This window comes from Leptonychotes weddellii, chromosome 9 (genome assembly GCF_054177405.1).
Source record: "Leptonychotes weddellii isolate Sample4059 chromosome 9, ASM5417740v2, whole genome shotgun sequence".
NCBI lineage: Eukaryota > Metazoa > Chordata > Mammalia > Carnivora > Phocidae > Leptonychotes > Leptonychotes weddellii.
In genome coordinates, this window is record NC_138377.1 from 53378196 (window position 1) to 53404953 (window position 26758).

The following is a 26758-nucleotide window of genomic DNA, read 5'->3' on the forward strand; positions in this document are numbered from 1 at the left end:
AAATAAAATCTTTAAAAAAAAAAAAAGTCTCTATGGTTTGCCTCCATCTCTGTGTTTATCTTTATTTTTTAAAAATTTATTTCTTTAAAGATTTTATTTATTTATTTGAAGTGTGTGTGGGGGGCGGAGAGAGAGTGAGTGAGCAGGAGCAGAGAGAGAGGGAGAAGCAGGCTCCCTGCTCAGCAGAGAGCGCAAGGTGGGGCCCAATCCCAGGACCCCACGATCATGACCTGAGCTGAAGGCAGACGCCTAACTGACCGCCACCCAGGTGCCCCATCTTATTTTATTTCTCCTTCTCTTCTCCTATATTCATCTGTTTTGATTCTTAAATTCTACGTGAGTGATATCGTATTGTACTTGTCTTTCTCTAAGTTTCTTTAGCATAATACAGTCTAGTTCCATTAACAATGGCAAGATTTCATCCTTTTAGATGGTGGAGTAATATTCCATATATTATATTATATATTATTCCATATATAAACTGCATTTTCTTTATCCATTCATCTGTTGATGGACATCTTGTCTCTTTCCATAGTTTGGCTATTTTGGACACTGCTGCTATAAACATGGTGTGCATATAACCCTTCAAATCACTATTTTTGTATCCTTTGGATAAATACCTAGTAATGCAATTCCTGGGTCAAAGGGCAGTTCTATTTCCAATTTTTTGAGGAAACTCCATACTGTTTTCCAGAGAGGCTACACAAGTTTGCATTCCCACCAACATGTAAGAGGGTTCCCCTTTCTCTGCATCCTTGTCAACATCTTTTGTTTCCTGAGTAGTTATTTTTAGCCATTCTGACAGGTGTTAGGTGGTCTCTCATCATGCTTTTGATTTGTATTTCCCTGATGATGAGTGATGTTGAGCATCTTCTCATGTGTCAGTTAACCATCTGGATGTCATTTTGGAGAAACGTCTGTTCATGTGTTCTGCCCATTTCTTGACTGGATTTTTTGTTTTTTGGACATTGAGTTGATAAGTTCCTTATAGATTTTGGATACTGGCCCTTTATCTGGTATGTCATTTGTGAATATCTTTTCCAATTCTGTAGGCTGCCTTTTAGTTTTGTTGATTATTTCCTTTGCTGTGGAAAAGCTTTTTATCTTGATGAAGTCCCAATAGTTCATTTTTGCTTTTGTTTCCCTTGTGCTTCCCTTGCCTTTGGAGACATGTCTAGCAAGAAATTGCTGTGGCCAAGGTCAAAGAGGTTACTGCTTGTGTTCTCCTCTAGGATTTTGATGGTCTCCTGTCTCACATCTTTCATCCATTTTGAATTTATTTTTCTGTATGGTGTATGAAAGTGGTCCAGTTTCATTCTTCTGCATGTGGCAGAATTTTCCCAACACCATTTGTTGAAGAGACCATCTTTTTTCCACTGGATATTCTTTCCCGCTTTCTCAAAGATTAGTTGACCATAGAGTTGAGGGTCTATTTCTGGGTTCTCTATTCTGTTCCACTGATCTATGTGTCTGTGTTTTTGCCAGTCCCATACTGTCTTGATGATTACAGCTTTGTAATAGAGCTTGAAGTCTGGAATTGTGATGCCCCCAGCTTTGGTTTTCTTTTTCAACATTACTTTGGCTCTTTGGGGTCTTTTTTGGTTCCATACAAATTTCAGAATTGTTTTTTCCAGATCTGTGAAAAATACTGCTGTTATTTTGATAGGGATTGCATTAAATATGTAGATTGCTTTGGGTAGCACAGACATTTTAACCATATTTGTTTTTCCAATCCATGAGCATGGAATGTTTTTCCATTTCTTTGTGTCTTCCTCAATTTGTTTCATAAGTGTTCTATTGTTTTCAGAGTACAGATGTTTTACCTCTTTCATTAGATTTATTCTTAGGCATCTTACGGTTTTTGGTGCAATTGTAAATGGGATTGATTCCTTGATTTCTCTTTCTGCTGCTTCATTGTTGGTGTATACAAATACAACAGACTTTTGTGCACAGATTTTATATCTTGCGACCTTGCTGAATTCTTTTATCAGTTCCAGCAATTTTTTGATGGAGTCCTTTGGGTTTTCTATATAGAGTAATATGTCATCTGCAAAGAGGGAAAGTTTGACTTCTTTGCCAATTTGGATGCCTTTTATTTCTTTTTATTGTCTGATTGCTGAGGCAAGGACTTCCAGTACTATGTTGAACAACAGTGGTGAGAATGGATATCCCTGTTGTGTTCCTGATCTTAGGGGAAAAGTTCTGTTTTTCCTCACTGAGGATGATATTAGCTGTGGGTCTTTTATATATGGACATTATGATGTTGACGTATGTTCCCTCTATCCCTACTTTGTTGAGGGTTTTAATCAAGAAAGGATGCTGTATTTTGTCAAATGCTATTTCTGTATCTATTGAGAGGATCATACAGTTCTTGTCCTTTCTTTTATTAATGTGGTGTATCATGTTTATTGATTTGTGGATGTTGAACCACCCCTTCAGCTCAGGAATAAATCCCACTTGGTTGTGGTGAATAATCCCGTTAATGTACTCTTGGATCCAATTAGCTAGTATCTTGTTGAGAATTTTTCTATCCACGTTCATCAGGGATATTGGTCTGTAATTCTCCATTTTAGTGGGGTCTTTGTCTAGTTTGGGGATCAAGGTAATCCTCACAGAATGATTTTGGAAGTTTCTGTTCCATTTCTATTTTTTGTAACAGTTTCAGAAGAACGGGTATTAATTTTTCTTTAAATGTCGTAGAATTCCCCTGGGAAGCCATCTGGTCCTGGACTCTTGTTTGTTGGGAGGTTTTTGATTACTGATTCAATTTCTTTGCTGATTATGGGTCTGTTCAGATTTTCTATTTCTTCCTGTTTCAGTTTTGTTAGTTTGTATGTTTCTAGGAATTTATCTGTTTCTTCCAGATTGCCTAATTTGTAGGCATATAATTGTTCATAATATGTTCTTATAATTGTATTTCTTCGGTGTTGGTTGTGATCTCTCCTCTTTCATTCATGATTTTATTTATTTGGGTCCTTTCTCTTTTCTTTTTGATAAGTCTGGCTAGGGGTTTATCAATCTTGTTAATTTTGTTCAAAGACCCAGCTCCTAGTTTCATTGATCTGTTCTACTATTTTTCTGCTTTCTCTATCATTGATCTCTGCTCTAATCTTTATTATTTCCCTTCTCCTACTGGATTTAGGCTTTATTTGCTGTTCTTTTTTCAGCTCCTTTAGATATAAGGTTAGGTTGTGTATTTGAGAATTTTCTTGCTTCTTGAGGAAGGCCTGTGTTGCTATTAACACCAGTTTTGTTTTGTTTTGTTTTTTTCAGGATTGCTTTGGCTATTCTGGATCTTTTCTGGTTCCATACAAATTTTAGGACTGCTTGTTCTAATTCTGTGAAAAATGCTGTTGGTATTTTGATAGGGATTGCATTTAATTTGTAGATTGCTTTGGGTAGAATAGATATTTTAACAATACTTATTCTTCCAATCTATGAGCATGGATGTCTTTCCATTTGTGTCATCTTCAATTTCTTTCATGAATGGTTTATAATTTTCAGAGTACAGGTCTTGCACCTCTTTGGTTAAGTTTATTTCTAGGTATTTTTTTTTTTTTTAAAGATTTTATTTATTTGACAGAGAGAGACACAGCGAGAGAGGGAACACAAGCAGGGGGAGTGGGAGAGGGAGAAGCAGGCTTCCCACAGAGCCGGGAGCCTGATGTGGGGCTCGATCCCAGGACCCTGGGATCATGACCTGAGATGAAGGCAGATGCTTAACGACTGAGCCACCCAGGCGCCCCTATTTCTAGGTATTTTATTGTTTTTGGTGCAATTGTAAATGGGAGTGTTGTCTTAATTTCTGTCTGTTGCTTCATTATTAGGACATAGGAATTCAACAAATTTCTGTGCACTGACTTTGTATACTGCAACTTCACTGAATTTACTTAACAGTTCTAGTAGTTTTGGTGGAGTCTTTAGGGTTTTCTACATATATTATCATATTACCTGTAAATAGTGAGAGTTTTACTTCTTCCTTACCAATTTGGATGCTTTTTATTCCTTTCTCTTGCCTAACTGCTATGGCTAGGACTTCCAGTACAATGTTGATTAAAAGAACTGAGTAGATATTCTTGTCTTATTCCATAACTTAGGGGAAAAGATCTTAGTTTTCTGACACGAAGGATGATGTTAGCTGTGGGTTTTTCCATGTAAGGTCTTCATTATGTTGAGGTATGTTCCCTTAGATCTACTTTGTTGAGGGTTTTTATCATGAATGGATGTTGGTACTTTGTGAAATTGTTTTTCTACATCTATTAAAATCATATGGTTTTTCCTTTCTTTTATTGAATGTGATGCATCACATTGATTGACTTGCAAATATTGAACCCCTTGCATCCCAGGAATAATCCCACTTGATAGTAGTGAATGATGTTTTTACTGTTATTGTTGGATTTGGTTTTCTGATACTTTGTTGAGGTTTTTTCCTTTTATGTTAATCAGAGATATTGGCCTGTAGTTCTTTTTGTGGTGGTATTTATCTGGTTTTGGAATTAAATTTGAGAAAACAGGTATTAACTCTTCTTCAAAAATGTGGTAGAATACACCTTTGAAGCTATCTGTTCTTGGACTTTTGTTTGTTAGGAGTTTTTGGTTACTGATTCAATTTCATTGCAGGTAATCAGTCTATTCAAATTTTCTATTTCTTCCTGTTTCAGTTTTGATAGGTTTTAAGTTTATAACCTATCAAAAGAAATTTATCCATTTCTTCAAGGTTGTCCAGTTTTTTGGCATATAAGTTTTAATATTCTCTCACAATCTTTTGTACCTTTGTGGTGTCAGTTAGTATTCTTCCTCTTTAATTTCTGATTTTGTTTATTTGAGTGCCCTCCCCCTCTCTCCCCCTTTATGATGAGTCTGGTTAGAGGTTTATCAATTTTGTTGATCTTTTCAAAGAACCAGCTCCTGGTTTCATTGATCTGTTCTATTGCTGTTGTTTTAGTTTCTATATCACTTATTTCTGCTCTGATCTTTATTATTTCCTTCCTTCTGCTGGTTTTGAGTTTTGTTTGACCTTCTTTTTCTAGCTCTTGTAGGTGTAAGGTTAGGTTGTTCACTTGAGATTTTTTTTTGCTTCTTGAAGTAGGCCTGTATTGCTATAAACTTCCTTCTCAGAACTGCTTTTGCTGCATCCCAAAGATTTTGTATTGTTGTGTTTTCATTTTCACTTATCTTCATATATTTTTTTTATTTCCTCTTTGATTTCTTAGTTGACCCATTCAGTGTTTCATAGCATGTTATTTAACTTTCATGTATTTGTGTCCTTTCCAGATTTTTTCTCATGGTTGATTTCAGTTTCATTACATTGTGGTCAGAAAAGATGCATGGTATAACTTTGATCTTTTTACTATAGATTTATGTTTGTTATTAACTGCTTTACAAACTTGGATGTTCCTGTAATTGGTACCTAATATTTACGATGGTTATGTCTTCTTGTTGGATTGTCCCCTTAATGATTATACTGTTCTTGTTCGTCTCTTGTTACATTCTTTGTTTTAAAGTCAACTTGCATAATAATTGTTTCTCCATTCTCTCTCAATCTGCAGGTGTCTTTAGGTCTGAAATGAGTCTCTTGTAGGCAACATATAGATGGGGCTTGTTTTTTTATTCATTCCATCACGCTATGTCTTTCTTTTGGAGCTTTTAGTCTATTTGCATTCAAAATAATTATTGATAGGTATGTATTTATTGCCATTTTGTTATTTTTGTGTTTGCTTTTGTGGATCTTCTCTTTTCCTTTCTTCCCTTGCTCTCTTCTCATAAGTTGGCTTTCTATAGTGATACACTTGGATTCCTTTCTCTTTATTTTTTGCACATCTATTTCTTTTTTCTTTTTAAGATTTTATTTATTAGAGAGTGAGTGAGCACACAAGCAGGGGGAGTGGGAGGAGAAGCAGGCTCCCCACTGAGCAGCCAGATGTGGGGCTTGATCCCAGGACCCTGGGATCATGACCTGAGCCGAAGGAAGATGTTTAACCTACTGCACAGATCCAGGCGCCCCATTACTGATTTTTGATTTGTTGTTATCACTAGGTTTGTATACAACATCTTCTGCATATAGCAGTCTACCTTAAGTTGATGGTCGCTTAAGTTTGAACCCTTTTTTACTTCTCTCCTTCCCACATTTTACGTATATGGAGTCATATTTTCTTTTATTTTGTGAGTCCCTTAGCTGATTTTTACAGAAATACTTTTTTTTTTAAAGATTTTATTTATTTATTTGAGAGAGAGAGAAACAGCATGAGAGGGGAGAGGGTCAGAGGGAGAAGCAGGCTCCCTGCTGAGCCGGGAGCCCGATGTGGGACTCGATCCCAGGACTCCGGGACCATGACCTGAGCCAAAGGCAGTCGCTTAACCAACTGAGCCACCCAGGCGCCCTTTACAGAAATACTTTAAAAAATATTTTTACAGAAATACTTATTTTTAATGATAGCCTTGCTGGATAGAGTGTTCTTGGCTGCAGATTTTTTCCTTTCAGCACTCTGAATATATCATGCCACTCTATTCTGGCCTACAAAGTTTCTGTTGAAAAATCTGCTGATAGCCTCATGGGGTTTCTCTTGTAAGTAACGGTTTTCTTTTCTCTTGCCGCTTTTAAAATTCTTTATCACTGCTTTTTGCCACTTTAATTACTATGTTTCTGGTGTGGACCTCCTTGATTTTGTTGGGAGATCTCTATGCCTCCTAGATTTGAATTTTTTTCCTTCACCAAATTTGGGAAGTTTGCAGCTATTATTTTTTCAAATAAATTTTCTGCCCCCTTTTCTCTCTCTTCTTATGGAATCCTTATAATGCTAATGTTATTATGCTTGATGGTGTCACTGAGTTCTCTAAGTCTATTCTCATTGTGCATAATTTTTTTTCCTCCCACCTGCTCAGCTTGATTACTTTCCATTACTGTGTCCTCCAGGTCACTGATTCATTCTTCTGCTTCTTCTAGCCTGCTACTTATTCCACCTAGTGTATTTTTAATTTCAATTATTATGTTCTTTATCTCTGATTGGTTCCTTTTTATCTCTGTGTTAAGGGTCTCACTGACGTTCACTACTCTTTTCTAAAGTCCAGTGAGTATCTTTATGATCATCACTTTAAATTCTCTATCAGGCATATTATTTATCTCCATTTCACTTAGGTCTCTTGCCATGATTTTGTCCTGTTCTTTCATTTGAAACATATTTCTCTGTCTCTTCACTTTGCCTAACACTCTGTTTCTGTGTGTTAGGCAAGTCAGTTATGTCTCTTGCTCTTCAAAGTAGTGAGTCGGGTATGCACTTTTAAGAAGGTGGTGCTTGTACTCTTCCCCAGGGGATGTGCAGCTGCTGTGGAGACTGAGGCAGGCCAGGTCCACTCTGCAAAGTGTGTTCAGGCAGGAACTGTGGGTCTAACAAGATGTGCGCATACTCCATGGAAGGTGACCAGTTGCTGCAGGGACCAAGGCACTGCAAAGCCCGCAGTTGGGAAACAAAGTATTGGTAAGGTTTGCGCTTGTCTTCTCGGGGGAGGAGACCTACAGCAGCAGGTCTGAGGCAGGCCCACTGGAGCAAGCAGAGTGTGGTGTCAGCACATTAGGTAGTGAATGCTGGTGCTGAGCTGGTTCCTGCAGCTGGTGTGTATTTATGTTGGGGTGGGGGAGGAAATGGCACTCACCAGCTCCTTAGTTCCTGGAGAAGTTCCTCAGTGAACTCTGAGATTAGTGAATAACTCTCCCTCCTGTATGCCCCAGGCATTTTTCAAACTGTTGTCTCCATGCTGTATTTCCCAGGGCTGTTTGTTGTGCTGTCTCCTTAAGGGCAGGAATACAGCTTTCTTTCTTTCTTTTTTTAAAATTTTATTTATTTGACAGAGAGAGCACAAGCAGAGGGAGAGGGAGAAGCAGGCTCCCTGCAGAGCAAGGAGCCCGACGTGGGACTTGATCCCAGGACCCTGGGATCATGACCCAGGCCGTTTAACCAACTGAGCCACCCAGGCATCCCAGGAATACAGCTTTCTATGGCCCTCCAGACTTTCCCAGAACCCAACCCAATAATTTTTAAAGTTCCAGGCTTTAAATTCTTTTGGCTTAAGAACTCACGAAATTTGGCCACTCTGATTTTCAAAGCCAAATGCTATGGGGACTCATCTTCCTCCTGCAGGCTCCCCAGTATGACAGTCTGTTTCTCACCCCTCTCTGTGCCTGTGGCTCACTCCCTCCCTCCAGTAGCCAGACCGGAGGGGTTTAGCTTCTCACCATGTCTGACTTTCCTACGCTCTTCGATAAGGTCTTATCTTTACATTTAGCTGTGAAGTTTGTTCTGCCACTCTTTGGGCTATTTTCTGCATTATTTACACTGACATGAGTGTTATCTAGTTGTATTCATGGGACAAGGTGAGTGTAGAGTCCTCCTACTTCCCATCTTCCCCGAAAGTCTGTCTTCCTCAGCACAGAAATCCTTGAGAGTTTTGAGTTCAGCAGGTGCTGGGCGGCACCCTGTGGGTTCTCTAGCAAACTATTTTAGTTTTTTTAAAAGTTTATTGAAGCTTTCTTTATGGCCTAACATGTAATTTATGTTATGCATCTCTCTGTGCATCTTTCTCTCTCTCTCTCTGTGTTTGTGTGTGTGTGAATTAGGTTAACTGTAATGTCCATATTTTCTATATCCTTTCTGATTTTGATTTGTTTGTACTATCAATTACTGAGAAGGATGTGTTAAAATCTACCACATGATTATAAATTCACCTGTTTTTCCTTTCTGTTCCATCAATTTTCACTTTATATATTCTGGAGCTACTACTGGGTGCATAGAGATTTAATATTGTTATATCTTCCTGGTGTTTATTGGTATTAGATATCCTTTATTTCTTTTTTTTTTTTTAATATTTTATTTATTTATTCATGAGAGTCAGAGAGAGAAATGCAGAGGCAGAGGGAGAAGCAGGCTCCCCGCCTAGCAGGGAGCCCAATGCGGGACTCGATCCCAGGACCCTGGGATCATGACCTGAGCCAAAGGCAGACGCTCAACCATCTGAGCCACCCAGGCACCCTAGATATCCTTTATTTCTAATAATGCTTCTTCACTTAAAGTCTACTTTGTTTGCTATGAATATAAATATCTCAGTTTCTTAAAGAGACAAACAAAGAAACATACTCAAATAGAGAGAACTAGCAGTTACAAGAGGTGCGGTAGATGGGAAGATGGATGAAATAGGGGATTAAGAGTATACTTATTGTGATGAGCACTGAATAATGTATAGAATTGCTGAATCACCATATTGTACACCTGAAACTAATATAACAATATATGTTAACTATACTGTAATTAAAACATAAGGAAAAAATTAAATTATTTTTTAAACATCTGCATAGTGTTTCTTTTTTCATCCTTAACTTTCAACATTTTGTGCCATTATAATTTAAGATGTATTCTTGTAAGCAGTACATAGTGGGGTTTTGTTTTATTATACAATTTGACAATTTTTGCTTTTTCATTGGGAGATTTAGTTCTTCTGATTAAACTAATTATCATTAACTTTACAGTTATGTTTGCTATTTTAATCTTGGTATCTACCTGACCCAATTTTTTTTAAATATTTTATTTATTTATTTGACAGAGAGAGACACAGTGAGAGAGGGAACACAAGCAGGGGGAGTAGAAGAGGGAGAAGCAAGCTTCCTGCAGAACAGGGAGCCCGATGCGGGGCTCGATCCCAGGACCCTGGGATCATGACCTGAGCCGAAGGCAGACGCTTAATGACTGAGCCACCTAGGCGCCCGACACATGTTTTTTATGTTCCTTTTTCTCTCCTTTATTTTCCTCTTTCGTATTATCAATACATTCTATTATACCACTAACCCCCTCCATTAGTTCCTAACTATATATATTTTTAACATCCTTTTCATGATTTTCTTAGGAATTCTAACTTGTTTTCCTGACTTTTAACCAATATGAATAGTTAATTTTAGCACTTCTCCAGTAATATTTGAAGCATATTAAGTCCATTACACACTTCCAGGCTTTAGGGTGATTTTTTTGCCATGCATTTTAATTACACATACATTTTAATCTAGAAGACATTATCGATATTGTTTTGAGTAGGCTACATTAAGTCAAAATTTTAGTATTTGTCAATACATTTATCTTTCTGGTTGCTCTTCATTCCTTCCTACATTTCTGTGTTTATTATTACTTTCCCTTTGACTGAAGAACTACATTTACTATTTCTTAGCATGCACATATGCAAGTTACTAATTCTCTGTTTTTGTCTGCAATGTGTTTATGTAATTCCACATTGGCAATTCTTCCCCCAGAGGTTTAACAATGTCATTCTAACTCTCTTCCGGCTTCCATTGTTTCTATTGAAAATGCAGCAATTAGTTTTATTGTTGTTCTGTGAAAAACCTTTTGTCCTCAGCCTGCTTTTAAGATTTTTCTCCTTATCTCTGATAAAAGTTTATCACTTTTATTATGTTGTGTTTATGTTAGGTTTTGTTTATTTACCCTGCTTGGAGATTTTAAAACTTTCTGAATTTGTAGTTTGCAAGTCTTCCATCAGTTTTGGAAAAATCTTGGCTGTTATCTCTTCAATTATTGATTCTGTCCCATTGTCTTCCTCAACTCCTTCAAGGACTCCAATTTCACATGTATTGGACTATTTACATTCCACCTGTCTTCTCAGCTATGGTTTCTTTTTTTTGTCCTCCCAAATTCCTTTTTATTTGTGTTTCAATTTGAAAATCTACTGTCAACCTGTTATCTAGTTTACTAATCCTATCATCTACTGCTAAACCCACTTTAATAAGTTAGTAATTTTAGATATTGTGTTCTTCTGTTTTGGGATTTCCATTTGATTCTTTATAATTATAGAGATTCTTTTTTCGTGGATGAAATGATTAATCTTCTTATCCATTTTCTTCTTCATGTCTACTACCTTTTTGAATATTTTAACTGTAACTATTACAAAGTCCTTGCCATTCAACTCCAACATTTGGATTAACTTTGAGTTGGTTTATATAATGTGTGTTTTTCTTGGTTTTGGTTATGGGGTCTTATCTTTTTCTGTGCTTAATAATTTTCAACTGAATGCCTCCCATTATATGTAAAATAATGGTAGAGATGTCACATATTATTTATTCTGATGATTCAGGCTTGCCTATGCCAGGCAGATGGAATAGGGCTAATCACTTCAACTTAAACAAGAACTGTGCAGTGTAGCTGCCAGTTTGTAGGCTCTGGTTCTCATAAAACAACTGTAAAGTTCATCCTGCTTTTCAGAAACTTTCTATTTATGTTTTTAATCTCCTAACCTGTGCAGCCCCAGATGTCCTAAAGGTACTACTGGATGTATGCTTGATGCCCCCTCCTCTCAATATCACCACAAAAAATCTGCTGGTTTTCCTATAGTCTAGCAATGACCCTCCATGAGTTCAAAGCTGGAATTTTCAGATTTCTGCCTGTAGATAACAAGTGTCTACAGGGTAAAAGTGGCTGCAAAAATCAGCTCTTTCGGTTTTTAACTTCCACTGTCTTGGACACTCCAGTTCTCATTGCCCCAACAGCTCACTGGTGCCTATTTTAAATAAATAAATGATTTTTCTTAGTTGTTTAAAACAGACGGGTGTGTGAATAAAGGATTCTGAAGAATAAAAGGTCAAGGCTCAGAAGACAAGACATAGAATACAGACCATAAAAACAGATGGGAAAAGGATAAAGAAAGACCTACATTACCAGACTGTCAAAGAATGAAGTTTAAAAAACACACATATATATTCTATATAAACCATGTGATTAGCCACAATATGCATGTATATACATAAATATATGAATGTATATACACACATTCATATGTTAAATTTGGGATTATCTTTAAGAGATAAATAAAAACTAAAATCGGTTTTACTACATGCTACCATAAATGTTTTTAGTCATATGTTACTACAGTGGAATCCTGTTTTTTGTTTTACTACCCTTCATTCTTTCTTGGTTCTTCTGGTAAAATAATATTTCTTTTTTTAACATTTGAAAAAAGTTTTTATTTAAATTCCAGTTTTCTTCCCAAGTTTTAATTTAAATTCCAGTTAGTTAACATACAGTGTAATATTAGTTTCAGGTGTAGAATTTAGTGATTCATCCTTTACATACAACACCCAGTGCTCATCACAAGTGCTCTTTAATATGAATTACTCATTTAACCCATCCCCCACCCATCTCCCCTCCAGCAACCCTCAGTTTGTTCTCCATAGTTAAGAGTCTGTTTTATGGTTTGTCTCTTTTTTTAAACCCCTATGTTCATCCGAATGTTTCTTAAAATTCCACATATGAGTGAAATCATACAGTTTTTGTTTTTTTCTGACTGATTTATTACACTTAGTGGTAAAATAGTATTTCAAATATCTTTTGGAAAATCATCTGTACTAGTCCAGGTTCTCCAGAGAAGCAGAACCAAGAGCGTCTAAGAAGTCCCACAATCTGCCATCTGCAAATTGGACACCCAGAAAAGCTGATGGTGTAGTTCACTCTGAGCCTAAAGGGCTGGGAACCAGGGGAGTCAATGTTGTAAGTCCCAGCCTGAGTCTGAAAGGCGTAAAACCTAGGGGAGCTAATAGTGTAAATCCCAGTCCGAGTAGGGGAGAAGACTGATATCTTGGCTCAAATAGTTAGGCAGAGAAGGAATGAATTCTCCCTTTCTGCCTTTTGTTCTATTCAGGATCTCAGTGGATTGGATGATGCTGCCCCACATTAGGGAGGGCAATCTGCTTACTGAGCTCACAAATTCATATGTTAATCTCATCTGAAAACACTTGCACAGATGCATCCAGACATACTGTTTAGCCAAATATCTGGGTAGCATGTGATTTAATCAAACTGACACATAAAATTAAGCATCACACCATCTTTCCCCACTCACAAACTAACTTTAGGGACAGACCTAGATTGTCCTAAGGCAGCCAGTATATTGCATTCCTTTGGCCACATCAATTATTTCAGAAATAAGTGAATAAGCACATGACCCTAGGTTAACAAGGCCCAATTCTAGAATTTATCTTTTTGGTAATTTGTTTCTTCCTCTAGAATTCAATTGGGAAATATACAGGCTGAAACTTCTACCTCTATATAACTTGAAAATTAAGCCAATACATAGAAGAAAGCAAACAAAAACCCAGAGATAGAACAAAACCTTACAAGAGATGAACTACATACATACACCAGGATGAATCTCAAAATCATCATGCTGAAATAAGCCAGACATAGAATACATATTGTATGATTCTATTAATATAACATTCTAGAAAATACTAATAAATTTAGAGTGACAAAAAGCAGATTAGGGGTTACTGGGACCAGTGGTGGAGAGATGGATAGATTGGAAAAGAGGACAATCATTTGGTTGGGATGAGTGAAATGCTCTTTATCTTCATTACTGTGTGGAAACATAACTATCAAAATGCACTGGACTGTATACCTTTGATGGATGTGATTTACTGTATATAAATTATACCTCAATAAAGTTGACTGAAATAAAAGTTAACAAATAAATAAAAAGTAATCTCTGGAAGTTAGCCCTATCCTTGGTCTTTCAGTTATGTAAGTAATAAGTTTTATTTTTGCTTAAGCAATTTGGGGTATGGTTTTCTTTCCCTTGAAACAAGTAAACCTTACCTGATACAATTATGTTAGATTTATAAATTTTACTATGGTAAGCAAATGTATTAATACAGTTTTGAAAGACAGTCAATAATGGCTGAACAAAAAGACTTATAGGTGCTTAATGACTCACCTTTCCTTTAAATAAAAAACATGATTCACCAATAATGCTAATTAACTCAAGTTTTATTTTTATTCCTTTCTAAGAGGAGAGTCCAACATTTCTTAAAGTATTACACTGCTTAGGAATTGTTACTTAATAATTTTCCTGATCACTGATTTAGTATTTTTTCTGTTCACACTTACTTATAATTGGACATAAAATAATATATAATTCTTCAAGTTACATTTTCATACATTTGCATAGTTACAAGCCATATCTTCCACTTTCTCTCTTCTTGGTTCAGTTATCTTAATTTCTATCTTAAGACTTAATTTTTAAAATATCTTTCGGATCTTAAAATTTCTGCATTTCCCCTTTAAAATTACATGGGAAAATATTAGTTTTAGAGAAATATAAATTTTAAAACACCCAATACTTTAGAATAAAATAAATATACATTCCAAACACAAGACTGACAGTTCAAGATTCAAGAAACACAGTGTATATGTATTGAGAATCATGGCCTTAGAACTAGGGAAGTTGAAAGTGTACTTGAGTCACATACACACATTAAATTTTGATTAAGGAATTAAAAATCTTTCATAACACACAATTATACATGAATTATGCTGAAACTTAGGTCACAGACATATACTACTATATAAGACAACTGTCCCCAGGACAAAATCAACACACCCAATAGAAATCGTGTATCAAGTTTCATGATGTAAGTTATGCAATTTGAGAATTTCTGGAAACAAATGTACTAACAACACTAAGAATATCTTTTCTCCCTTTTACTTCCTCATTAGTAGTCATAGAAAATGAAAATAGAAGGCTTTAAATAATTCTTTATCTCAGTAGTTTCATCTGACCAAAACTGTTTTTCTGATGTATGTTAAACTACATATAATATAGTATTATTATAAATCCTTGTATAAATATCTTAGTTATTTGTCATATAATTTATGCCACTTAAAATAATTTTACTGCTTGGGGCACTTGTGTAGTACAGCCAGTTAAGCGTTGGACTCTTGGTTTCCACTCAGATCCCGTGATCTCAGGGTCATGAGAATGGGCCCTGTGTTGGCTCCCTGCTCCGTGCGGAGACTCCTTAAGAACTCTCTCTCTTCCTCTGCCCCCCCCACCCCATTCTCTCTCTCTCTCAAATAAATAAATCTTTAAAAAAATAATTTAACTGCTTTTCCTATGTTTAAAAAAACACTGTTTTTTCCTTCCTGTCCAGTTTAAAACACTGTTTTTTCCAGTCAACAAAACCAAAAGACAACCAACAGAATGGGAGAAGATATTTGCAAATGACATATCAGATAAAGGGCTAGTATCCAAAATCTAGAAAGAACTTATCAAACTCAACACCCAAAGAACAAATAATTCAATCAAGAAATGGGCAGAAGACATGAACAGACATTTTTCCAAAGAAGACATGCAAAAATGGCCAACAGACACATGAAAAAGTGCTCAACATTGCTCGGCATTAGAGAAATCCAAATCAAAACCTCAATGAGATACCACCTCACACCAGTCAGAATGGCTAAAATTAACAAGTCAGGAAATGACAGGTGGGGATATGGAGAAAGGGGAACCCTCCTACACTGTTTGTGGGAATACAAGCTGGTGCAACCACTCTGGAAAACAGTACGGAGGTTCCTCAAAAAGTTGAAAATAGAGCTACCATATGATCCAGCAATTGCAGTACTGGGTATTTACCCCAAAGATACAAATGTAGGGACCCGAAGGGGTACGTGCACCCAGATGTTTATAGCAGCAAGGTCCACAATAGCCAAACTATGGAAAGAGCCAAGATGTTCATTGACAGATGAATGGATAAAGAAGATGTGGTGTATATATATGGAATATTATGCAGCCATCAAAAGGAATGAGATCTTGCCATTTGCAACGACGTGGATGGAACTGGAGGGTGTTATGCTGAGTGAAATTAGTCAATCAGAGAAAGACATGTATCATATGACCTCACTTATATGAGGAATTCTTAATCTCAGGAAACAAACTGAGGATTGCTGGAGTGGGGGGGTGGGAGGGATGGGGTGGCTGGGTGATAGACATTGGGGAGGGTATGTGCTATGGTGAGCGCTGTGAATTGTGCAAGACTGTTGAATCACAGATCTGTACCTCTGAAAAAAATAATGCAATATATGTTAAGAAAAAAAAAAAAGAAGAAGATAGCAGGAGGGGAAGAATGAAGGGGAGGAAATCGGAGGGGGAGACGAACCATGAGAGATGATGGACTCTAAAAAACAAACTGAGGGTTCCAGAGAGGAGGGTGGTGCAGGATGGGTTAGCCTGGTGATGGGGATTAAAGAGGGCACGTTCTGCATGGAGTAGTACTGGGTGTTATGCACAAACAACGAATCATGGAACACTACAGCAAAAACTATTGATGTAATGTATGGTAATTAACATAACAATAAAAAATTTTGAAAAAAGAAAACTACGGGAAAAAAATAGAAAAAAAAACTAATGATGTAATGTATGGTGACTAACATAACATAGTAAAATAAAACTAAAAAAATGATTCAGTTTTTGAGTTGAATATAATTTTTTACAGCTTTTATGCAATAATATTAGTTGACTTTATCTTTCAATAATATAATAGATATATAGTGAATTCTTTCTATCTAGAAAAATGAGATAATCATCAATTTTATTTCAAATCCACTGAGATGATGGTATTAAGACACTGACATATGTGTAATCATTATATGATGTATATTGTTAAAATACTATGTATATTTAAAGCTGATAAAAATCAATTATTCGGTTTTTTTTAGATATTATTTATTTATTAGAGAGAGAACACGTGTACACGAGAGTGAGAGAGAGAGAGAGAGCAGGAGCAGGGGCAGGGGGAGAGAGAGAAGCAGACTTCCCGCTCAGCAGGAAGCCCAATGTGGGGGCTTGATCCCAGGACCCTGGGATCATGACCTGAGCCAAAGGCAGACCCTTATCCAACTGAGCCACCTGGGTGCCCCTCAATTACTGCTTTATAAAGTTACTCAATTCCTAACATGGTAATTTGTACTAAGCACTTAATAGTTTGACTCAATGATTCTCTGTGATTTATCAGGTTAACAACTATCTAAACAACTACCTAAGGAATTAACACTTTCTAAAGAAAGTAAGACCTAGAATAGGTGTTTTTAACCTGGGCACATTGATGGGCTTGGGAGGGGAATAAACTCCCTGAAATTATATGCAAATTTCTGTGTATGTGTGTTTTCCTAGGGAGAACATTCAAAATTAGCACTGGCTTCTCCAAAGGACTTAACTACACAAATAGTTAATATAACTAGTTATATGGAGAAATAACACCAATCTCTTAACAAAAAATGAAATTATTCCTTTTACATATCAAACAGGCTTGACATTAACTATAATCTCATGGAAATGTCCTGCTACTATAATTAAGAATTTGTAAAAAAAAAAAAAAATGCATCACAGAATATATGACATTTGGCTTCTATCTACTGTAAGAAACAATAAGTGTGAAAACAAAAAAAAAAATTGAAACAAATATGCAAAAAGTAAATTTTATTAGCAATAATCGTGCCTCGGATAAACCTCATTGGCTACGATACTGCCACTGCGCAAAGCTCAAAAAGTAAATTTTATTAAACTAAACTGCCATACCTAGGAATATCTCAATTCTGAGAATAAAGTTTATATAATGTGTAGGTGTCACTTGAATACTATGAAATAATAAGAAATATACTAAATGATTACTTAAAAATCACGTCTATATGGAAACACTGAGCGTTAAGTAATGATAGGTAAGTTGAAATATCAACCTATATTGAAATCACTAAAGATATAACATAACCTAAAGAGGAAATCACATTTGTTGATTTACAAAAAGTGTTTCAAAAACTAAACCCTCTAAAGCAAAAAATATAAACAAAAATTGAGAAATACCTACTAGTGGATAATAAATTAACAAAATAATATAATAATTATGTTAGGCCAAATTCATTTCTCTCCAAAAAAGTATTTGAATTTTCATTTTTTCACTGGCTTCAAATTATGAATGAAAATACATTCGTACAAAGTTGAAAAACTTACCCGTTTTTCCCCAGCTTTTTCTAGTTAGTGAACAACAAGAAAAATCTATACAAATAAGTGCCTTTGTTACATTATAATCTATAGATTATATAAATCATGCACTATCTAATGCACACATGTGAGTATATAAAGAGATAAAATGTATAAGACAAGTAAATGCTTGCAATAGAAAAGTGAAGTACACGGTTTAGTTTTTCCATGTATTATAAAAAAAAAAAACAAACCCAGCCATCATGAAGGCCTGTGCCATTCTTAGGCCACTTTCAGGCAGATTCTGAAAAGCTGGAAAGTAAACACAGGTGTTTTAAAACTGGAGCTGCTGTCACGGACAACCACAAACACCCTCAACTCTGATGTTGCAACGCCTCTTTCCTGCCCTCTGTTTTTTAAAGCAATGTCCGAAAAGAAAATGCCAAATGTTTCACCTTTCAACACCTCAAAATAAGTAAGAGCTTACAGTATTGTTTCACAAATATCTAACAAATAGATATTTTTTTCACTACTTTTAAGTGTAACCAATTAAATATTAATTACACAAAATAGAAAACAGAATTTCTTAAAGAATTAGCACCACCTCCAACCTTACAACCCTTCTTCTACCATGTTTAATGGCAGTTTCTTTAGTTTCTGAGAGTAAAATCTTGTGTTTGACCACATTTAGATAGTTCATTCTATATATACGTTTCACAGAAAGTATCTGATCTGTTCCTCTAAGGTTTAACACCTAAATCAGAAATGAATAAGAATCTTTTTTTTTTTAAGTAGTTAAATACCTTTGCTGACCATGCAAGAAAAGATTTAGACTTAGAAAAATTCAAAGCTTGAAAATATGTAATTCTCCCTTAGAAAACTGTGTCTTTTTTTTTTTTTTAAAGATTTTATTTATTTGACAGAGACACAGCGAGAGAGGGAACACAAGCAGAGGGAGTCAGAGAGGGGCAAGCAGGCTTCCCTCTGAGCAGGGAGCCTGATGTGGGGCTAGATCCCAGGACTCTGGGATCATGACCTGAGCCGAAGGCAGACACCTAACGACTGAGCCACCCCGGCGCCTCAGAAAACTGTGTCTTAATGGATACTTAAATAGGAGTAGAAATCATTTACAGAGAAAAACAAAAAGCAAAACGATTTCCAAAATGCTACAGACATGGTACTTATATTAAAAAATAGAATAAATTTTCTAATACTAAAATATCATTTAGTCCCTACAGTTGTATAATACAGTCCCCCAAAGCAAGGATAACATTCATTAACAATTGATGAGCTACTACTTAACTAGGGAATATAAAAACCAAAGTGAATGAATTATTTACATTTTATCATAAGCATCAAGAAACAGGTGCTGTTAAGAGAATGGCCAAGTATCTATGAGTTCCCAAATTAATCTTGGAGATTACTTTGGGAGGTTTAGTCCTATCCTCAGAATTCCACATATAATTCCTTTGTTCAGTTCATATAAGAACTGTTCCATAAAGTCATACTTGTGTATTTGACTATTCATAATAAAACACCAGGAGTTTACCATTGCTCTAAGTTTTTTATAAAGAGAAATGTCTGCCTTTAATAATAAGAAAGTGATAAAAATTAATGGGAGTATAAATTAAGAGTAAATAACACTTTTTTAAAATCAGCATCTATACTTTTTCAAAAATTTCTTCAGATATTTTATAATGTTCTCTTGTATTATCTTTATTCAAAATGTAAAGAAACTAATAATAGAGCTGCATGACACTTGCTAATCAGAGGCAATCAACTGTAAATGACAGAAAAGCAAATAAATTTTTCCATCTTGTTCACATCCACCCATGCACTGCTTCATCTCACATGTGAAGGACATTATATAGCATTAAGAGACAAAATAATAATGTTAAGTTGTGACATAAACCAACAAAGTAAGGAAATTTAGAATTAAGTTTGACAGTTCCTACCCGAGTCCACTGTACTTTGGTATTACCACACGTATATGATACCTACAGGCACAGAGGAGCTAGGAAAGGGCAGTGTGTCAGCCTTAGAAGTTAATTTCCTTGCTTTTGTTGGTTTATATTACCATCTAATATTACATAAACGATCCGTTTCTAGGCAATTTATTTTTTTCTCTGCCATGATGAGCTGAGCTCATTTGGACACCAAATATCTTTCAACATATAAAAATCCAGTTTAACAGCAACAGCAACAAAAGCTCATAAAAGAATGTCATTTAAAAATAAAATTTACAAAAATATATGATGAGAGGGGAGGGGGTGGGGGGATGGGTTAGCCTGGTGATGGGTATTAAAGAGGGCACATACTGAATGGAGCACTGGGTGTTATACGCAAACAATGAATCATGGAATACTACATCAAAAACTAATGATGTAATGTATGGTGATTAACATAACATAATAAAAAATACATGATATATGATATTTGTTTAACTAGAAAGAACATTATTGCTCATATTTTATAATCTTTAAAATGTGAAGGTAATTAGCACAACAGAATTTATTAATAAACAAATTGTTTACCTCAGAATACTTAGGGCTTATTGGTAACTCTTATTTGGTCTTTCTAAAAATAAAATGATTATCTGAATACTTATGGATCTAGATAAAAACCATCATAAGTGACTAACACAAGTTGGATTCCAGGAATCAGAATATTAAGTGAATTTTTGGAAAGGCATCTCAGAGTTCAAAGCTGATCACCATATAATGGGGCAAAAATATAGTGGACAAATGTACTTTTCGATCACTGTGATCATGAGTGAATTTCATTATCCTCTTATTCTAGTAAAAACAAATAGTCACATTCTAGTATTTAAAATGAATAATCCATGTAATAAATTCAATTTTAAAAACTGGCATTCTAAAAATAAATAAATAAAAACTGGCATTCTTAGTAATGACAGCAATGCTTATATATCTTCAGTGTAATATGTACAAAAATGATTCTGAACTTAAAATATCAAGTATTAAAAGGAAGTGAAGACTTCACTAAATAATCACAAACTACATATAATAGTGGAAATAGGATATTGGATTACATTGTAAACACTTCCATGGAATATATAAAACCACACTGTATGATTTTGTGAAATTAAAGAAGTAGAAATACAAGATAATATAAATGTCATTTGGATACAGTTATGATTGTGCAAGGTTCAAACTTAACATTTTCTAAAGAAAAGGTTACAAGTTATCAAAACTCCTAAAGCTGTACTCAGCGTTTTTTCAAGACTATGAAATATATTCTAAAATATATATTTAATATGACTGTGAGATAATAAAAATACTAGTGATATGCTTTTCGTATTGCATTTTAAATACTAAGCAATAAATTATAGAATCTTTTAAAATGTGTCTATGAGTCACTAGGCAAGAGTGATTTTTCAAGATGCTTTTTTTTTTTTGTTTCAGTTAAAATTAAAATCCATGCTGTCTAATCCTTGGAGTCAATTTGTAATTAAGGGGATTTGATGAGAGACCAGGCGCTGAATTAATGATAAAATTTAATATCTGTTTTAATGCATCAACATAACAGAAAAACTAACCAACACTGAACAATACAATAAAGTCATTTTGGTATAGAAGGCAAACTACAGCTATGTCAATTTGCAAATATTCATTTTCTTTAATAAAGTGTACATGCTCAAGTTCTACAGATGCATTACTAAAAACTATGTGTCTAGAAAAACACTCATGTCAAGTATGCTAGTAGAACAAGGATTTGCTTGGTACAGGAAACTACATTGTTTAATGTAGTTAATTTTACTGAGAATTTTATGTAATCTGTAATGAAGTATTTAACTGCTTTCCATCATCATGTCTCAAATCAGAAACACTTTTACTTGGTAGCCAAAGTACATTAACTGTAATTGATAATCTAAAGTTTGTTTTTTAAATATAAATTTTTAGCCTGGAAAGAACATGTAATTTTAAAAAATCAATCAAATCAAATTTCATAGTATTTTAAATAACCATCTGGATTTTTGCACTATATTTTTCAAAGTTTTAGTATACTTCACTTCACAAGAGAATTTAACATGTCCAAATTATTCCAAGTCACTATAAGGTACAAACTTGTGTAGAATCTGGCTACTGGAAACACTAAAAATGAAGAAGGACACTTTCATTTGGCCAGCATTCCTTATGTAGCTTCATCTAGCTTACCCCTAAAATACCAAGAAAGCACTTTAAAAAGACATAAAACTGAAAATGCCACCAAAATACTAACATCAAGTCAGTACTGAAATCAAGTAAAAAAATGAAACAGAACTAAAATTAAAAGCACAGTGGGTAGAAAACAAATATATCATTTTCAGAAACAAAAAATCCAAAGGCCTAAAAAGAAGATGGGGAAATATTTTGTACCTATTTTATTTCCAAACACCAAGTCTATCTATGTCAGCAAGTTTTCAAATTCAGTGTAAGATTTTCCAATTCAGAATGCTTTGGGTTAGGCCCAGATTTATTATTTTGTTAACATTCTTTTGATGATTCTAATACATGCCTCTGTCGAGAACCGCTAACCTATACTCATTACCTAACAACCAGTCAAGTGGACCTTTATTGCTTTTAAAGCTACCCAGGGTATTGATTCCAACAATGTATCATGAATAACTTCTCTTCTATGTCTTGGCCCACTGTAATAGCAAAACTCAATAGGCCAGGAAAAAAGGGGAGGAGATATTGAGGTGAGAGCAGAAGGCAAAGCAGAAAGTAGGACTAAAGGTACTGTTCATGTGACACAGATAGGAAAGGCCAGGAGGAAATCCTGGGAGCACTGAGTTTCTTACATATTCCATTTCTTTTCAAATCAGTGCTTATTTTGATATTAAAGCAATTTCATCCTACCATCCAAATACCTCTCTGGTTTGGTGATAGACAAGAGGACTGTGGCCAAACTGAAGATAGGATGAGTAGATACTATCTGGACAAAGGAGGTAGGGCAATAGGTGATGTAGGGCATTTCAGTCAAAGGAAATGCCGGTTCCAAAGACAAGGAGATACAAAGATTTAAAAAGATTCCAAGATCTATCTAAAGCTAGCTCACATAAGGATAAATCTGCCTGGTGTGCTTAATATTCAGTCCCCTACTGAAAGTTTATGTCATCATTCAAGCATTCATTTTGATTTTTTTTTGGCATATTACAAAATGTGTAAGACAGGAGAGCATGCAATGTAATTTTATATTTCTATAACTATGTATCAAATAAAATCTCACATTCCTAAAATAATATTATTAAATTCAAAATCAGAAAAACACTGGCATCCAATGTTAAGAGCAATTAAATGTAAGAATTCACAAATATTGCCTTTGTGGTTTGCCACTGATAATGGTACAGTTTCCCAAAGAAATTCAGTATTCCTTCCATGTAAGAGGTTATGGTTCACAGTTATTTCATCTGAACCTCATCAGTTTTTATTGTGTCTTGATGAACTTACACAGGCTTTGATGATTTGGCTATACCTGGTGCTGGAATCCACAGACCCACCCTTCAGCGTAACTGTGTCTTTCAGAGAGCTTGTAATGAATGCTGTCATGGCAATTCCCCATTTGGTATGCAAAGACTGTAAACCTGGTCTAGCTGCCCGTCTTGCGTGTTGTAAGGAAAGGAACTCTCTCAAGGAAAAATGTATTGTGTGAAAAACAAAGTCTGGCATGGGAACAGAATGCTGTTAGGAATCAGCGCAGAATTTCTCTCCACTTCCTTTACTCAGAGTTTTGTGTTTTTTAATACACTGACTCCGACTTTTCCAACTGGCTACTTCATAACTTCAGATTGCACATGGCCTATCGCAGGCTACTTGGCCCTAAGTCTACCTCAGGATCATTTGGCTCAGCATTCAAAACTGACTGGCCCGTTCCCTCTCAGTTTCCCAAGTCCAGTTTATTAAATTGTTATCTGACTTAGCAATCTTTTTGAACCAGGACATACAGGTTGCCTCTAGCTAGCTTTAGGTTAGACAGCCACATATCAGACTTCTTATACAAGGAGAATGACTGAGAAAATGTTTGCGATAATTTCCATTCTTTAAAATAAATCATCCTCAATGTTCCATTCACGTTACATTCTAACCCTTGCACTTTTACTTCATAAATAAGCTCCTCAAAAAATAATTTATATTTTTCCCACTTTTAAACTTTCCATTTACTCAGCAGTTTACTAGATTCAAGACCACCACCATAACCACTGAACTGAAACTGCAATGACAAAGCTACCACTGCCCTCCTAATTGCCAAATCAAATGGACACTTTGATCTTATTTGATTTCTCTGTAGCATTTGACACTGTGAACCACTCCCTTCATGGAGTTTTATTCTATTCTGAATTCTGTCATAACACAATCTCTTGGTCATCTTCTTATCTATTTCTTCTCGGTCTCCTCTGTGAACCACTTATTTCTGTGTACCAAGAGTCAAATGTTGGAAATCACTATTGTTCCATTTATCTCACTTCTTCTAAATCTGACCTCTGAGTATTCCCATACACTTCAATAATTTGAACTACAACTTGTATAAGATCTGGTATAATTCTCTCTCTTCTCAAACTAATTTCCTGCCACTATATTTCTCACTATGTCACTTATGCACCAACTGACATATTGGTAAGTTACTCTACTTTTATTTAAAATACATTAATAACAATATAGAGAAGAAAAAAAAAGCCTGGAATCACTGGCTTCCAGTGGTACATAACAATTCCAATTCAATTCAAACTTGTCAAGACCATAGTTAAAAGTAGAAATTATGCCATTCATTAAGCTAGTAACATTAGTATCAAAACTGACACAGCCAGAACAATCTTTAAAAACAAAAAGTGGGAATTTAGAGTCCAGAACTAAACTCTCATATATATGGTCAAATGCCTTTTGAGGAGGGTGTCAAGACAATCCAATAGGGAAAGAATCAGGTGTTTTTTTTTTTCTTTCAGCAAATGATACAGAGCCAACTGGATATCCACATGTAAAAGAAAGCATTTGAACCCTAACTTATATAAGATCTCCAAATTAACTCAAAATTGGTCATAGATGTAAATGTTAGAGCTCGAACTATAAAACCCCTAGAAGAAAACACAGATGTAAATTTTGAGTTAGGTGAAGCCTTCTTGGATCAGAACCAAAAGCACTAGCAACTAAAAGAAAGAAAGAGATAAACTGAATTTAATCAAAATTAAAAGCTTTTGTTTGTTAAAGAACACCATTAAAAAAGTGAAAAGACAACCCACAGAACGGGAAAACTATTTGCAAATCATATATCTGACAAGGGGCTTATATCCAAAATATATAAAGGAATCTTCTAACTCAACAATGAAAAGATGACAATCCAATTAAAAAATGGGCAAAAAATCTGATAGACATATCTCTAAAATCAGGTATAAGACAAGGATATCCACTATTGTAATTCCTGTCAAGATTAATTTGGCAGGTCTAGAAACTGTGAGGGGGCAAACGGGATATTATTAAAGTTCTCTTTATATATCTTAGCATTTATTTCACTGGCTATGGTGAGCATGTATAACTTAATTAACTTCCTATTTTGCAATAATTCAAGACCTACAAGAACTTGAAGAGGGTACAGAGTTCCTGCATCACCTTCATTTAACTTCTCCCAGTGATAATATCATCTATGTACCATAGTATATTGTCAAAACCAGGAAATTGACAATGATACAATACTATTAACTCAGATATAGACCTTATATGGATGTCATCCGTTTTTACATCTTCCCTCCCAGCTTCCCTTCCTGGTATGTAATTCTATGAATTTTAATATTATAAAATCTGACTACAGAGTTGTTACAACACTACGCTACAGAGAAACTCCCTGTTAGACTTTAATAGTCATACTCAAGCTCTTCCACCTAACTCTAAGAAACTACTGATCTGTTCTTCATCATAATGATTTTGTCACTTTGGGACTATTATATAATTGGGATCATATGGATTAACCCTTTGATATTGGCTTTTCTTATTCAACGTAATGAAAACCATCAAAGGTGCTGCATGTATCAGTAAGTTGTTCCTTTTTATTGATGAATCATAGTTGATTGTGTGGATGTTGATCCACTGACCTATTAAAAATATCTACCCTCTTTCCAGTTTTGGCCAATTACAAATAAAGCTGCTATGAACATTTCTGTACATCATTTCTGTGAATATAAATTTTCATTTCTCTAGGATAAGACTCAGGAGTGCAATAGCTGGGTTATGTGTTAAATATATTTCTTATTTTTTTTAAAGATTTTTATTTATTTATTTGAGAGAGAGAGTGTGTGCACAAGTGGGGAGGAGGAGCAGAGGAAGAGGGAGAAGCAGACTCCCTGCTGAGCAGGGAGCCTGACACAGGGCTTGATCCCAGGACCTTGGATCATGATCTGAGCTGAAGGCAGATGCTTAACCAACTGAGCCACCCCTGTTAAATATATTTCTATAAGAAACTGGTAAACTGTTTCCCAAAGCAGCTGTATCATTTTACATTTCTACCAGTAGTGTAGGAGAGATTGTTTCTGCACATCTCATCAACATTTGTTATTCTGAGTACTTTTTTGTTGTTGTTTAGCCATTCTAATAGGTATGACATGGTATTTCATTTTGGTTTTAATGGATCTATACATTTTAAAAGGGAAATTCAATTTTTAGAAGTTTTGAAAATAATAAAATTAAAGCACAAGCTTTTTGGGTCTTTTGTCAAGTATTCTGCTTTGGTAACCCTGAAAGTGAGTCTAGGGATCTGAATGTAAATGTTCATCCTGTTATTCAAGTACTCTGCTTCTAGAAATCTATCTTGAAGAAATACCATACAGTCCTTAAAAATTTAACTCACATGTATACTTTCCCAGGTATAATTTTCAATCGTATTTCTTTTGTTCTAAAAAAAAAAGTCTTCGTTTAAAGATAAATTATATGGTCATCCTACCTAAGACCATACTAGCTTAAAATGGACAGCTCTTCCC

General features: G+C 35.1%; 1 protein-coding gene and 1 pseudogene across 1 annotated transcript in view; both read right to left on the minus strand.

Moving 5' to 3' along the window:
• Positions 1 to 26758, minus strand: part of MIPOL1 (mirror-image polydactyly 1) — a 235613-nt gene that overhangs the window by 125543 nt on the left and 83312 nt on the right. The gene's annotated exons all lie outside the window — the stretch shown is intronic.
• Positions 17247 to 17359, minus strand: LOC115939758 (U4 spliceosomal RNA; annotated as a pseudogene).